This window comes from Panthera leo, chromosome F3 (assembly GCF_018350215.1).
Source record: "Panthera leo isolate Ple1 chromosome F3, P.leo_Ple1_pat1.1, whole genome shotgun sequence".
NCBI classification, from domain to species: domain Eukaryota; kingdom Metazoa; phylum Chordata; class Mammalia; order Carnivora; family Felidae; genus Panthera; species Panthera leo.
In genome coordinates this window covers 51,576,977-51,594,576 of record NC_056696.1, presented here as the reverse complement: position 1 = coordinate 51,594,576, position 17,600 = coordinate 51,576,977, and the positions used below count along the sequence as shown (strand labels likewise).

General features: G+C 36.6%; 1 pseudogene; it reads right to left on the bottom strand.

Moving 5' to 3' along the window:
* Positions 1-5,000: 5,000 nt before the first annotated feature.
* On the bottom strand, positions 5,001-6,569 carry LOC122211546 (annotated as a pseudogene).
* Between the last annotated feature and the right edge of the window lie 11,031 nt (positions 6,570-17,600).

Here is a 17,600-nt window from a genome sequence, read left to right as displayed (position 1 = left end):
TCTTAAAGGCAGATTTATCATGATGCATACATTTTTATGACCTTCCACTCATGTAGACCCTTACAAGTTCCTGATTTTTATTTACATGTTTAGAAATAAATTTAAAACTTTATTCCCTTCACAAAATTCCTCCAAACCATAAGTTAAAGGCCTGAGAAAACCTGGATGTGATGCAGAACAGCTTATTACATTTTTGGTTGCTTTTCCCTTACAAATAGTAGTAATCAAAATTGTCTAAATACTTAAACTCTTCACTACTCATGAAGTGAGTATAACACAGCAGACAAGGTAGGGAGAGCAACGAGTCATTAATTGACTGACGACGTGCGCTGGGGCTTTCTAATGAGGGAAATAGTAAGTAGAAATGGCCATAATTAGTTCTAGTGATGAAAATTAATAAATTTCAAGTCATAAATCACAAGAACTGTTACATTTTGCCAAATGTATAAACCTCCAAAAACGGGGAATTAAAATATTTTTTTCCACACTGAGCAATTTTGATAAATCATGTGTCTTGAATGGGAAAGTGTATGTTTCTGACTTCTGCAAAATTTCAGACTATAGTTTTAGGAGAAATTAAGTTAATTAGACTGTTTATAATTAAATATTCAACCTACAGGGATTTTCTAATCGGTTTCATATATCTTAAGAACAGATTGCCCATTGGAAATAATTGTTACCTGAATTGATAGCCGATACTAAATAATCCCTTACACATGAAAGTAAAATCCTTGAGAAGCAATATTTTAACTAAATTTGCACTGTTCATGGGTAGAAAAAAATCAATCCAGCCTTCTGAGTGGAACATAAGAATTCTTTCCAAGAACCGCTTAATGTGACACATTCATATAATTAATGTTTTATAAAGGAAATTTCACAGCACACACTTGAGGCTATGAAGTTTTATTATCTCTGGATATAATATACCACATTCTCTGCTTATTACTTTAGATTTCAGATCCTTTGTACTGCAGAATATTGCCTGTTGTGCATAGTGTGCATAGATCTAAAACTCCCATGATCAACAACTTTATATATTTTTTGCCTGCCTTGTTTTCCAAAGCATTGCTTACACTTGGTGCTTCTCTCTCCCCTTCAAAAGCATGCTGGTACTGACTTCATGACTTTTCTCACATCTGGCTCCTTTCTTTCCATTCCCACAGCTACTTCCCATGTTGGCCCTTCACTTGTGGTTCTGTCTGAGTCTTTTTTCTTATAGATGATTTGTAATATTCACTGACATTTCCCTAATGTATCAGCTTCCTCTACTCATGAGAACAGAACAAAGCAATAGCATTAGCAGCACATGTTGAGCTGCTTAGGCAAACCAAAACAGACTCTTAAATACAGAGAACAAACTGAGGGTTGCTGTAGGAGAGTTGGGTGGGGGGATGGGTTAAATGGGTGATGGGCATTGAGAAGAACACTTTTTGGGTTGAGCACCAGTGTCACATGTAAGAAGTGAATCATTGGGTTCTACTCCTGAAGCCAAGCTACATCGTATGTTAACTAACTTGAATTTAAATGTATAAAAAATAAGAGTTGTTTACTTATTAAAGGAGAGACACTTTTAGCTCTCAAAACTCACACCTTCCATAATCTGAATTCAACTTGTCTTCCTTGTTTTTTTTTAAATGTTTTTATTTATTTTTGAGACAGAGAGAGACAGAGCATGAGCAGGGGAGGGGCAGAGAGAGAGGGAGACACAGAATCTGAAACAGGCTCCAGGCTCCGAGATGTCAGCACAGAGCCTGACGCGGGGCTTGAACTCACAGACTGCGAGATCATGACCTGAGCTGAAGTCGGACGCCCAACCGACTGAGCCACCCAGGTGCCCCATAACTTGTCTTTCAAAAATGATTTTTCAGTGTGGCTTCCAATAAACCTCTCTTCACTAAGAATCTCTGGCATGTTTTATTAATTTTAATATTTTCACATACGAATTCATTAATTCATTAATTCACTCACTCAAGATTCTCTTCTTTTATTGGAATCCCTTAAGGTCTGGCTTCTACTCCCCCTTTTTCTTGATCTCTACCCCGGTTTTCCTAGCTCTGAGAGAGGTTCTCTCTATAACGTCCACAGCACTTTTAAAGATAAAAATCATAGTTCAGTTAAGCTCTCAGTTCTATGTCTAATTCAAACAGTTTTAAATAATTTATTAAAATAATAAAATAAATATTCTTTAAAAATTTATTTTTGTTTAAAACAATTTACAATATGTGTAAAGTGGTATTTGGCTCATGGAACTGATGAAGTGAAAGGTTTAATATTTTACTTCCTCCCCTGGCCCGTGAAGAGAAGCCAGAATTAATATCAAATCTCATAAATAGGTAAAAGTGAGAAAAGCAAAAGGTAAATCTCAGTTACATACTTAATAAGTTCCAAGGGTAAGGCAAAAAAACTTTAATCAGCGCACAAATCTAAAAGACAGAGTAAAATTGCAGGCAATCTTGGAGGTCAGGAACAAGATAAAATTGATTAAACTAAATCAAGTATAGGGGTGAACCGAGGAGGAGACTGGCACTCATGTGGTATCAAAGGGTTTATTGCTTTCACCTACATAGTTCTTTGAAGGCTCAGTAAGGATTAGAAGTTCTAGTTGGATGCATTTCTCCACACAGAAATAACAGATGTTAGAAACACCTACATATGTGAACATTAGCATAAAATAATTATTGATACAAAAACATATATAACTAAGCATAGTTCACACTGTTGCCAATTAGGTCTGAGACTCTATAATTTTCAGAAAATTTTCTTACCAGTATCTGTTCTTTTGTGACAGGAGAAAATTTTAAACAGCACTCTCAAACCTATGCTGAATGCAAGATCAATTTCAGGTTAATTACAATCACAAAATGACCCCCAACATATTCAGAAAGAAGAGTAATTTGTCAAGAACCACTTATATGTCAGCTCTAATGCTAGATAACTTCACATGTATTTCATTATTTAATATACCCCAAGTTTCATAATATATTGCAGAGAACAGCGGTTCTCTCCTCCAAAATGTATTTCATACATAACTATTCAAATGCAGTAATGAGGATTATATTCCTTGTGGTAGTGTGTTTATTTTGAGGAAAAACAAACACTTGCCTTTAATGACATCTGGAATGGCTCTTTCTCAAGTGAAATGGCTTTTACTGGTGAAAATGATAAAAGCAAACAAGCAAACAAACAACAACAACAACAACAACATTCAAAACCCCTGAATATTGTACTAAGGTCATAAACCAATCGACGAAGAAAGAAATTCTACTAAAGGTGGGTAAACATATCAAGAGTGGGAACTTGAGCCACTAGGCTCTCCAAACCTAGCCAGCTCCCTGGGATGGTATTCGTCCTCAGGTGGGTGTGGCTCTCTGTTCTTTCAGGGCACAGCCTAGGACTACAGTCTCTCCAGGAGATGTAAGACTTCAGCAATTCTTTTTCTCCCCAGCTCTATGCTGCAAGAGCTCTATTCCAGATAATAGACAATGAGAGACCTGGGGCTTCCTTCTTCCATTTATCCTCAACTCATAAGAAGAGGCTCTATTCCAGGTACAGGAGCCCTAACATTTTTCTTTAACTTTACCAGAGGATAGAGGTTTTATGCCAGTTGGGGGCATGCTGAGAAGATCACATGCTACTGCCCTTGCCCTGAGCCCTGTTTGTAAAGCAAAGGCTTCATTCTGAGAGAATTTGGCCACCTCTCTACCTCTAACTCAACTCCACAGCCGTGGTGCACAAGATTTACGCAGCAGGAGAGGAAGACAGTAAGAACAAAGAGCTCTCCCCAAAGAAACAGGCTGTATTTGGAACAAAGCATGGGGAAGTTTAAGCATAAGGACGCTGTTGAAAACCATGGAAATTTTGGTAGTAAGCAATTAAAAGGAAGCTGGTAGCTCTATGAGAACAACAATATTAACTTCAACAAGTTAGAATTTTAACAGAACCAGGCAAAAATATAGGTGAGAACAGTTTTCTTGGAGCCAGACCAAGCCCCCCAAAATGGCCTTAAAAACTGAATTTTTTTTTTTGGTCTGGCCGTTCTGTTTCTTTCTCTATCTCTCTCTCTTTTATAATTGAGGTTCAACGACACACAATTTAGTTTCAAGTGTACAGCATAGTGATTTGACATTTGTATACATCAGAAAATAATTACCACCACAAGTGTATTTATCATCTGTCACTATACAAAATTAATACAATATTACCAACTATATTCTCTACACTGATCTGAATGGGAGAAGATACTTGTAAATCATATCTGATAAGAGGTTGATATTAAAAATACATAAAGAACTCATACAGCTCAATGACAACAACAACAACAACAACAGCAACAACCTAGACAATCTGATTTAAAAATGAAAAATGGGGGCAGAAGATCTGAAGAGACATTTTCCAAAGAAAACATACAGGTGGCCAACAGGCACATGAAAAAAGCTTAATATCACTCAACATCAGGGAAATGCACATCAAAACCATAGCGAGATATCGGCACATTGGTCAGAATGGCTATTATCAGAAGACAGAAGATAACAAATGCTGGTGAAGATTCCCACCTTGTGCTTTGTTGGAGGGAATGCAAACTGGCACAGCCACGGTGGGAAACACTATGGAGGTTCCTCAAATATTGAAAATTAGAACTATCATATGAATTCCATTTTTTAACAATCTTTTTTTCTATTTTTTATTTCTTAAATGTAAAACCGTCTCAATAGAGCAGACATAGATAAAAGGGCAGGTGGGAGGGCCACATGCAAGGGTGTGCCTTGGCTGCCGCCATTTTGTAACTTGTTTTAAATCTCAAATGAACAGGGCTGCCACTGTCGCTCATGTCCTCCAGAACCACTGACCACAAAGGCTCAGTGATCTCTGGCTGGCTGGGATCTCCTAATGCCTCTGTGACTGAGCTCACCATAGCAGTGATAGAGAACTCTGAGCCATTTGCCATCTCAACGTTGCTGGACTGGGGTCTCCACCTGGCTGGGGAGAGGCTGACACTTCTCTCAATGCACCAGGTGAGGTAGATGTAGGAGATGTAAGCTGCATCCATGAATCATGTAGATGTGTATGTTCAAGAAGGTGCTGCGAATGGGCTTCTTGTTTTGGGGTAGAAGCCTCTCAAAGTAAGACTTGTAGAAATCCATCCCCTCTGTGAGGTTATCCTGGGCCTGGAGATCAAAAAAAGTAAGGCTTAAATCACAGATCTTCCTCTAGTCTTCAAGGACCCCATTGTTAACAACCTCGGTCTATTGTTTGATGATCTTCATGGTCTCCTGTTTGTGCACTTTGAGGTCTTCATCTTCCATGGTGATGTTGCAGCTCTCTGTGGACTTCTTGATGCCATCTGTGAACTGTGCACCATGGTGGTTTCTGTTCCTTTCAAATACCATCTGACTTCTTGCTCAATACACTTTTGGCAGCTGAAAAATTCCTGGAGGAAAGCACGGTCGTGAGCATGTCACCCCTCAGATTTCTCAGGACTTTGAACTTGCACAAACACTCCACAGTCTCATGATGGTGCATCATGGATGCCACTGGGGAATCTGTGACAGACCCATTGGTACTTGAGAGCCAGGTGAGGCGTGATGCATTTTGTGGGGTTTATGGTCAGCCGCTGCTTGATCAAGTTCTTGCTTTAGGAGTCACTGTATCCTACACTTGTGATGGGAAATCATAGGCTCTGGCCTTGATCTGCTGATATGGCTTATGCTGATCTTCATCCAAGAAAGGAGACAATCCCAACAGAATATATACGGAAGATCCCACAGGCCCAGATGACCACAGGTTTTCCATAGGGATCTTTCCTCAAGGCCATAGGGGACACCTAACCTGGGGTACCATCAAAATTAAGCCTACCCTGGGGCACCTGGGCAGCTCAGTTGGTTAAGCATCCGACTTCAGCCCAGGTCATGATCTCACAGTTTGTGAGTTCGAGCCCTGCATTGGGCTCTGTGCTGACAGCTTGGAGCCTGGAGCCTGCTTCGGATTCTGTGTCTCCCTCTCTCTCTGCCCCTCCCCAGCTCATGCATGCACTCTGTCTTTGTCAAAAATAAATAAACTTAAAAAAAAATTAAAAAAAAAATTAAGCCCACCCTGTTGTTCTCCCACACTTCCATGACCAGGCCAGCTTTGTGTTCGCATCTTTGCATTTGCTTGCCAACATTGGGTTGCCAGGCTTCAGGTCTTGGTGGACAATGTCATACTGGTGATGTGGCTAACACTTTCCAGAGTTTGATGTATACAGAACCAGTTTCACTGTACTACCCTCTGGCCACAATCTCATCAAATAGCTACTTTCCAGTAACGTGGTCAAACATGAGGTTGTGAACTCTTCTTCTGTCATAAAGGCACTTGATGTTTGCATGTTTCAAAAGTCACAATAGTTTGACTTCACATTCTAGTTTCTGGGGCTCTTAGGCAGGTAACTTCTTGGTATTGATGATTTTTGCTGTATCATCCTGCATGCAGGAATTCTTCACATACCTGCAAGCCACAGAGAAAGCAACATTGCTGAGCTCCTTAAAGTACATGTAGTCATTGGCGATGCGTGTTTGGGTGGTGGTGGTGGCCATGTTGGCAGACATAGTGGTGCAGAGCACACTGATGTCTGTGCAATCACCACCACTCAGCCAAGGGAGCATGAGTTGATGAGGCAAAAACAAAAACCAAAAAACAAAACCATAAAGCCCAAATTTAATTATGTCAGACTTTGGAACAATTTGTGTTCCAAGACATAACTCATACAGGCATCCTCAACAATATTACCAGCTGACTCTCATCAGACATACCGGAGGCTATGTAGTAGCATCATCATTCAAAGGCCTCAAAGAAAAAGAATTAAGTAAAAATTTTGTATCAATCGGAACTATTAAAAAAAAAAACGGAGGTATATTGTTTCTAGGAGCCTTTCACCACGGGAAATACTAAAGGGCATCCTTCAGGCTGAAGTGAAAGGATACTGAACAGTAACTGAAAACTACACAATAGAATAAATAACATTGGTAAAGATAACTGATGGGTAAATAATAAGTCAGGATAGAAGTATTTTTGTAACTTGTATTTTCTACCATTTAAGAGAAAGCCATATAAAGCAATACTTATAAAAAAGTTTTGATTGTATTTCTAATGGTTCAATTCATCAAGAAATATATAAAAATTATAAACATTTATATATATATATACATATATATATGTATATATATATATATATATATATATATATATATGAAGCTAGTCATAAAAGACCTCATGTCCTATGATACCAATCACTTAAAATGTCCAGAGTGGGAAAATTCATTCAGAGAAATAGTAAATTAGTGGTTTCCTAGGATGGTTTCGTGGGAAATGGGGAGTGACTTCTGGTGGATACAGGATTTCCTTCAGAGAGATAGAAATGTTCTAAAATCGATTGTGGTGATGGTTTCACAACTCAATGAATATACTAAAAAAGCCATATTGTATAATTTGAATGTTTGAGGTGTATAGAATGTGAATTATATCCCCCCAAAAGTTGTTTAAAAATTACCTTATATCTAGCATGATAAGGTGTGAAGTTTGATTCCAAGCCCCGCCTCCACTCACCAAAACCTTCTGGCAACAGGAAAGCAGTTTCATGCTTTGAAGACACAGCCACAGGAAGATTTGCACTCTCTTCATCATTGAAACATTAAATTTCTCATGACTAGAACTGGTGTCGTCATTTAGCTACATGTCTGAGACAAACAAGTCAATACGAAAGACAAAAATTAGAGATTTAGAAAACACAAAACAAAAACACGTTGCTGCATCTCATCAAATAATTGGTTTTTATGTGACTGTTTAATCCCTAAATACTAAAATGGTCTCTTTCCTTCTTAATGTAATGAAAGGCAGCAATCCCCTAGCTCTGAGATCATCGTTCAGGCAGCTTCCTCACTGTTTGGCCTGCTTTGAAAATCAAACATTGGTGCCTTCCCCTGAACTAACCATGGGGCAGTTACTTCCACTTGTTTGATTTTACCTCACTACATTGTATCCTTTACATTCCCCATTGTCTTTTTTAAAAGTTTTATTTCAGAGAGAGAGAGAGAGAGAGAGAGTCAGGGAGAGACAGAGGGAGAGAGAGAGAATCTTAAGCAGGCTCTGTGCTCAGTACCGAGCCTGACATGGGGGTGGATCCCACCACCCTGGGATCATGACCTGAACTGAAATCAAGAGTCAGACACTCATCTGACTAAGCCACCCAGGCATCCCTCCATTGTCTGTTCTGATAACAAGTTGAGGTGAAAGCCACTTAAGATGAGCCTAAGTTGTTGTTCATTCCAATCTTTGATTATGATCTACATTATGTGCTGACTTTGCCCAGGGCTTTTGATGATGTCATTAGTTTGCTATGAGATCTTTGCATCCTTAAAGAAGAATGCATTTAGTGGTTCTAATCAGGGTTAATACTAATCATTACTTATTAATCATTATGGTACAGACACTGATCAATTAAAGTGAACATGTAAGCAATCACAATGGGTACCAGTAAGTGAATCCTTTTCATCAAAATACACTGTCATTCTCTCCTTCATTTAGAATGATAGAGTTGTATTGTTTTCTCTTCTGGATTTGAAATAATACTTTAGAAATATTTTCTCTTGGGGCACCTGGATGGCTCAGTTGGTTGAGTGTCTGACTTTGACTCAGGTCATGATCTCACAGTTCGTGGGTTCGAGCCCCGCATCAGGCTCTGTGCTGTCAGCATGGAGCCTGAAGCCTGCTTTGTATTCTGTGTCTCACTCTGTCTCTCCCTGCTCTTACTCTGTCTCTGTCTCAAAAATAATAAATAAACATTAAAAAATTATGAAAAAATATTTTCTCTTGGCAGTTACAAATTGACTTGTAACAAAAATCCCTCTGTGTATATTTATTATCCAACTATCAATTCAGTCAGTACTTTATTTCTTTGTGTAAACTCTCAAAAAAGTCATTTCAACCCCTATATGTGAGAGGAAATGGGGGAACTCTCCCCAAACTCAGATTTGGGTGAGAGAATTGGATCTGTGGAAGAGGTAGGAACTGACAGGAGCCCTAACATACATTCTGGCCACTCTCAGAACTTTAGAAAGATAGGGAAAAAGTAAGGAAATAAATACCCTCATCTGGTTTTCCTGCCTGCAGATTTCTTGCTAGTGCTTTCCATCAGGAAAACAAACAGCAAACCACTAGACATGGTTGCTCAAATGATGCAATTTGTTAAGTTTGGTCTCCTTGGACACAGAGCAGATCAGAAACAAACAAACAAACAAACAAAAAACCAAACAAAAAACACTGAATAGCATGAAAAGCAGGATGAAAAGTTGAAAACATGAAGATTAATTCAGGCAGAGCATGAGATTTATGAGCTAATAAATTAGATAACTTCTCTCAGGTCTCCCCTTTACCTAAACATGCACTTGACAAATGGCCTATTCTTTGCCTTTCCCAATATGGAAACTAAAGAAATTGAATATAAACACACCTTCCCTCTTAGCAGTCTTAATGGCTATTTACAGAAGCAATCTTTGAGTTACTTCAATGACAGTTCAAATGGAAGAAATAGATAATTTCTATAACCTTCATCCATTAATAATCTAAACAATAATAGTATTACATGTGATCTTTTATTTAGAAATGGCAAATATTGATATTTGGTAAATTATATCACTCATAGTGGGAATAGTTTGATAGCAGATATGCAGAAGGGAGGCTTGTCATCCTATTATTAATATAACACATTCTAATTCATTCTCTATCAAGTAGAGTCAAAGCCTTCCATGGGTGTGAAGTACATGGGTGCCAATGAATAAAACCAATAATTTTTCCCTTCTCAACCAAACATAAAAGGTCTTCTTTCAGTGCAATCATGTGAGAAGATTTTTATCAACACTTTAAGTTCTATTACGCTCATGGAAATCATACTCACCATTCTTTTCTTGTCATTGCTGATTTTGTAGAGAGCCCTATGAAACAGTTTTATTACAATTGTTTGAAGATAGTCATATTGGAAATTCTGGTTGCTTATACTGACTAAGAAGGAAGCACTTCAGGTATTTCCCAAGACATAAGAGAAGGAGATTGCACACTTTGAAAGCAAGAAGAAACAGAACAGATGAAGGCAAAGCATTTGACTGATGCAAAGTGCTCTTACATTGAAATTAAAGCACTAAGGCTAGTCAATACAAAAAACACATACTGTTCTTTACATGTTAACATAGTTTCTTCTTTATGTGTACAAACTGATGATTAAATGCCCTAGCCAGATAAATAACACATATTAATCCATGTTAAATGAAATATATATGTGAAGGGTTTCTGAGAAGAAGTAACTGATAATTATTTTAATATGAATATAGGCTATATGTATGTGCACTTAGGGATATTTTACATTTTAGAGTATGAAGTTTCCAATACCTAACAAGGTCATGGATACTACAAAAAAAATAAGTTATTTCACATAGCACAGGCAATAATGACCAGTAGTAATTGTTTAACACTGAAGGTGATATAAAAGATTGATTTAAGAACATTTGCAAATATGAAATATTAGTAATATATCATTACAATACAAAATACAAAAATAATTCAGGCACATTGGTAGCTCAGTTGGTTAAGAATCCAACTCTTGGTTTCTACTCAGGTCATGATCTCCTGGTTCGTGAGATTGATCCCCATGTCTGGCTCTGTGCTAACAGCTCAAATCTTCTTGGGATTCTCTCTCTCCCTCTCTGCTACTAGCATTCTCTCTGAAAACAAACAAATAAACATTAAAAAAAAAAAGCAGCCTAACATTAAAAAAAAAGAAATAACTTGCATGATCATTTGATTGTAAATATCTGTGTTGTAGGGTGTCTGGCTGCCTCAGTCAGCAGAGCATGTAAATCTTGATCTTGGGGTCAGGACTTTGTGCCCTGTGTTGGCATGGATACCACTTTAAAAATAAATAATTAATTAATAAAAATAAATAAATATTTATATTGGTCCTATTCTTGAGGAAATTACAACTGTTCTACTTAAGATATATAAATGTGTCACTAGAACCATATTCTTTTCTAGGAGAAAAATGAGAATGATTAGCTAATATGTTTGGGGGTAATTTGCCCCTGAATTTATTAGTAAAGTTTTTCTCAAAAGTAATGAGTTAAAAATCTGAAAACAAAATAGTAAAACTTCTCTGTTACCAGCTCCTGAGCAAGCTATCTATGGTAGGCCAGATGTTTAGATTTTTCTCATTCTATTTATCTGCTTTTCCACCCTTAATTTCCCCCTGAACACATATTTTTCCTTGAGTATCAACCTTCTCAAACCTTCTACTATTTAGGGTACTTCTTATTAGAGTAAGGCAATTAGAAATAATTACTAATTTGATAAAAATGATATTTTAGGATGCTAAGTTGTGTATCATTACCTTATTCAATTCTATTAATTATATTTGCATAAATATAAAAATAACTAAGAATGAGGAAAACATAGTTGGAGAGCATTAAGTGCAGCTGTATATTAAACACAAGAATTTTTCATGGTTATTTCTAGTCCAAATGAGAAATATTAAATAAGTAAATACCACTATGCATAGAAAAGAATGTTAATAATTAAATTAGTTTTCCCTATGCTGGCAAGTGATTTCTTTCTGGTTTTCTAACAAATATTAAGAGAACAACAACAACAAAAGAAAATACAATCCTAGCTCCATAGCCCAATAAATGAGCATGTTATGTTTTTAAGGGAAACATGAATAAATAGTTTTTTAGTTTGTGCTCTAAGCATTAGTTTATGCTCTAATTCTAACATTTGAATCATATTAATTATATATTTGCTAGATCTAATTTTATTAAAAAGGTATAATTAAAATCAATATTTCTCTCTAATATTCTTATATTGTTGTTTTGTTTTGTTTTGTTTTGTTTTTGAGAGAGAGAAAGAGTGTGTGTGCATGAGTGGGAGAGAGGGTCTGAGGGAGAGAGAGAGAGAGAGAGAGAGAGAAAGAGACAGAATGAGCTGAGGAGGGGCAGAGAGAGAGGGAGACACAGAACCCAAAGCAGGCTCCAGGCTCTGAGCCTTCAGCACAGCCCAGGGCGGGGCTCAAACTCGTGAATTGAGACATCATGACCTGAGCCGAAGTCGGACGTTTACCTGACTGAGCCACCCAGGCACCCTGCATTATATTGTTTTTAATGTATAGAATAGGAACTGTTATGAACTGAATGATTGTGTCCTTTGAAGATCATATGTTGGGACCCTACCTTTCATGTGATAAAATTCAGAAATAGACCTTCTAGAAAGCTCTTCTAATTAGGATTAGATGAGGTCATGGGGATGAAGCCCTCATGAATGGGAGTTGTGCACAAATGAAAGTCAGGAGACAGCTCACTTCTTCTTTCTGCAGTCTGTTGTTTGAGGACACAAGATGTCAGCAATCTGCAACCTGGATGACGGTCCTCACTACACCCTGACCATGCTGGCTCCTTGATCATGACTCCTAGCCTCACAAAATGTGAAAAATAAATTTCTGTTGTTGATAAGGCACCCTGTCTTAGGTATTATTTTTATAGCAGTTGGAGCTAAGACAGGGACTTTCAGAAGTAATTCTTTCAAAGTCCTCAAATAAAGAGTTAGCAACTCATTCAATTTTGAGCATTGCCTCAATCATTATTTAGCTTTTAATTGTGTCTTCTTGGCTCTATCACTTGGTTATTTTGTGACCTTGAACAAAATATGTTCCCTGTTACCCAGTCATCTCTTTTCCACAATATTTCAGACCAACAGCAGAGTTAAAGACCTTGGGTTATAAAGCCTGACTGCTGTACAAGGAGCCTATGAACTAATAGGTAACTTTACTAATTTGAGGTGTGTGTGTGGGCACTTTGTGGGGACTTGCCTAACACATACTTAGTAGAGTTTGTCTTCTATAAGACAAGGTTACATATTACTCTGTATTTTTGGTATGTTTAAGTTCCTTAAAATGCTCCCTTGATCTCAGCAGCTGCTTTTGCTATTGCTGGAATTAAATTGGAGAAAATTATGTGACAAAATAAACTCGTGCTCCAGGAACCAGAACTTATAGGTTTGCTTAAGTGGAAATTTAAAAACAGATAGGAAAAGAAATAGTGATTTTGTGAAACAAACAAACAAACAAACAAACAAACAAACAGCTTTTATTAGAGCACATTAATTGTATTTTTTAGGAGAGTATTCTGTTCTGGAGATCTTCTATTCAGCGATATGCACTAAATATACTACTGTGTGTTTAGTAATCAGTGAAGTTTTCCTCAAACCAAATATTAGGTGATGTGAATTTCAAATGAAGCTCATCTTTCAAAATGTCAATCACAGTAATACAGAAAAGCAAAATTCTTCAAAATTGGAAAATGCCACACTGCTAATGTTCGAGGTATTAACACTGAGAATACATGTATTCGTTAATTTTATCCTTTTATTGCTTGCATCATTACTTACCTAACCACTGGGACCCAATATAAAAGATATTTTTTCAGCTATACAATTGACAAATAGCTAGATCTTTTATGACAGTAACTGATAGGCAGAGAAATTTTCAGGAATTGTTGTAGCAAAATGTTATTGTAGTCTTCCAAAACATAAGAAAACCACTGCTATTATTAGAATTCTATATTATTTTCAATGCATAATGATACACATTTTTCAGAATGTGACTGGCAAATAGATTTCAGAGCTCTTTCTGATTTTTAACTCAACTTTTAAATTTTTACAAGTTGAATAACTGTTTTAAAAAGAGACCCTAAGTAAGTTTGTGTGATAATATAGTATTTTCTGGTGCCTTCAAGGAAATTTGATTAGCAGTTGCTTCACACTGGTTTTAATAAATCATTACATTCAAAGCAGATGTGCTTTTCAATAATCCTAAATTTAAATTCTTTCAGTCCTCTTTTCTTCTGAAGTGTGTATATTATGTTCTCAAAAGCATTCAATTTTATATCAATAAAAATATTTAAATGCACAAGTTAAAGAGTGTTCCTTTTAAATAAGCATTCTCAACTACTATGAGGCTAAATTTGAATGTGAATTGCTACACCTTTGAAGAATAGCTATATCATTAATCTGTAATCAGCCATTGACATATTCATTTGTTCAAGAGACCAGCTGTTGGTAGGGCAATTTTCATAAAATTAAGAAATCAATGTTATAACCATATGTAGTGTTTGATTTGATGCAGAGGGGAATTAGTAATAAAACGAGAGTGTAGTACTTCATAAAGAGATGACATTCACATAACCTTAACCCTTTGCATGAATAAATCTGAAATTAAAAATGTTCTATACTAAGAAATAGTTTTTTTCACCTTCAACATATGTCCTGAAAGTTCTTTATTTATGTTTTGTAGATAAGTAATATAAAAAAATAATAGCAAAAAACCCCACCAAAAACAAATGACCCAATAAATACCATGTACTCAGTATGAGTATCTGTGACTAGATTAAAATAAATCTAGCAATAATTTATAAATAAAATTCCATATCACAGGTTATTTTAAGATGATAATATAATTGCCATAATAAAAAGATAGGTTTTGATACAAAATATTTACTAAATCTAATGACTTGAGTATATGTAAAATATAAGTATATTCATGTACTTTATGTATATCAAAAATTAATTACTTAAATAAAAAGAAAACAATTTAGAATTAGAGATTATTTTGATTATCAAATCTGTCAGCACAGAATAATAAATTACTTATAATCTATTCTTATAGAAAATAAAAACAAATTATATATAATATTACTTTTATTGACAATATTTTTTAAAGTTCATTTATTTATTTTGAGAAAGAGAGTGGTGTGTGCAAACACATGCAAGCAGGAGAGGTGCAGAAAGAGGGGGAGAGAGGAAATCTCAAGCAGGCTCCATGCTGTCAGCGCAGAGACTGATGGGGGCTGGGTCTCATGAACTAGGAGATCATGACCAGAGCCTAAATCAAAAGTAGAATACAACATTGTGTTCTTTTAATAAATTGTACTGACTTAAAATAATCTGTAATAGGGGCACCTGGGTGACTCAGCGGGTTAAGCGTCTGACTTAGGCTCAGGTCATGATCTCACTGTTGGTGGGTTCAAGACCTGCATTGGGCTCTGTGCTGACAGCTCGGAGGCGGAGCCTACTTCGGATTGTGTGTCTCCCTCTCTCTCTGCCCCTCCCCCGTTCACACTCTGTCTCTGTCTTGAAAATAAATAAACGTTAAAAAAATTTAAAAAAGAGTCTATTAATATTTAAAATCTAGTGTTTATAAAGTCTATACTTAAAATAAATATTTTAATATTATATTTTTGATATATATAATTAATATAATATTTATAAATGAATATAAAATATTTGTGAAGTAATATATAGTTTAGTTTTATATTTTGTTCATAGTAATTTTATTTAAATACAGGAATTTGAGAGTATATAACTTTTGCTTTGATTTTCTTTTAGTAGGTGTCAGGGGCTCAGCTGAGTTGGGAGAGCCTAGCTGGCGGGTGTCATAGAGGCCAGTTAAAGCAAGTCAGAAATTAAAGAGTTAAGACTAATCACTTACTGCAATGGTATAAGCAAGATGCTAAAACTGGAGAAAGGCCAACAACACCCTTGCATTTTACCCCTTGCAAGGAAGTGCGGAAGGTCCGTTGGATCAGCACAAAGGGTCTCACTTTTGTGGGAGCCCTGAACAAAAGGCTGCAGCAGTTTTCTGCAGCCTGAGTGGGGGAGGTGTTGAGGATAGGGGTGGAGCACAATGCAGGAGGACTCTGAAGGAAAACTACTGAGTACTGAGAGTGGCAAAAACTGTCTTCAAGGTTTCCCCCTTTCTTCCTGTAAGGAAACCTCACTGCCAGAAGACCTCTCTCTGGCCAAGCCTTTGGACAGAGACCTAGGGATGAATGTGCCTAGGAATGAAGGGTAGGGAGTTAAATATATCAAGAGAACGATCTTCCAGAATGCCTTAAGGGAATTGCCTGGTGAGTGTGGAGCCAGAAGGAAATAAATAATTGTATCATTCTTAATATTGAAAATCAACTAACATTTACTGAGCATTTGTTATAGTCAGTTTCACAAATTTTATTTTCTGCTTTCACTGAATTGAGTCCTCATTACAACCACATTACAACCATTACAAGTGGGTCATGCATCTGTCTTGAAACTAGTAAAGTGCTGCTGAGAATGGGCGATGCACATGTACTAGGTTATACACTGGTAAGAGGTTGAAGCCCTTTATTCTGCTTCTGTTGGCATTCGGTAATATTTTATCACTACGTATCTGCTTGGGCACAAGACATTCAAAATGATTGATAATCCATGACAATGTAAATAGCTGCCGTGTACCTATTTCTCTCATTTTTCTTGCACCTTTTTCTGCTGTCAAGAGACCTCTTTTGAACTGACAGGAAATAGCAAGCATAGAGTTCAGAGGGACACGCTTTGTCATGATAAGAAAATGATATATCTGAGATTTTATGGCTGATACCAGTTCAACTATTTTCTGCCGTGATTTTTTTTCTGCTGCAATTTTAGTATAGATTTTTGGTTAAGCTTAAAGTATTTATTTAAATCATATGATATTAACTCTATGCTTTTGTTAAATACATTTTGGAACTGTATTTATTATTATGGGATGGATCCTAAAAGGACAAAGATGCCCCTTTAATTATTAAAATAACCAAAGGCAGCATCTTAAACACTTTCCTCTCGCATCTGTGCATTGATGTAAGTAGGAGCTGGATATAGAAAAAAATGAGCAAAACGTTATTTGTGTTTTCAAGTAGCTTAACAGGAAAAGAGTTAAATAGACATATAGGTAAGCAATTATAAAAAGGAATAAATAATAATAAAATAGTGGGAAACTATTGGACCAATAGGCTAGAAACCAACCCATAGCTAGATAAACATGGAATTCTTGACCAAAGTATTACCATGAGGTAGATATAAGAGTAGCCACTAGGAAAAATGGCATTCCAAGAAAATGAAATACCATGCCATATGTACACTCCTGGAAGCAAAAGAAAACATAGCTCCTCTTTGGAATTCCAGGGAATTATGTGTGATTGGAATACATACTGTGGGAGCTGAGAGGCAAAGTTAGAAAGGAGCAAGAAGTGTCATAAAGAGTCTCAGGTTAAGTGGGTAGAGAGGTAAGTCTAAGAGACGGGTAGTGAGCGGCCTTCTGTTGTCATACTAAAGTTCGACCATTTCCCATCAGCAATAGTAAGCCTCTGCAAAGGTTTAAAAAGAGAAGAAGTATAACCAGTCTTTTTTTAATCACCTTGGATGCAAGTTAGAGAATGCTTCAGTGAAAGGTCAAACTGGAAGCAGGACAATTAACGGGCTGTTGTAATAATTTAACTGAGTGTGAGTGACAAACTGAAGTAATGTAAATAAATGTAAAGAAACTGGATGGATTTGAATGATATTAAGATCCTTGGTTATTGAAGCAGAGATGATACAGTGACCAAGAAAAATTATGTGGTCTTAGTCCCTTCAGGCTGCTCTACAAAATACCATGGACCGGGTGGCTCCTAAACAACAGAACTTTTTCACAGTTCTGAAGCTGGAAAGTGCAAAATCACGGTTTATGGTAGATTTGGTGTCTG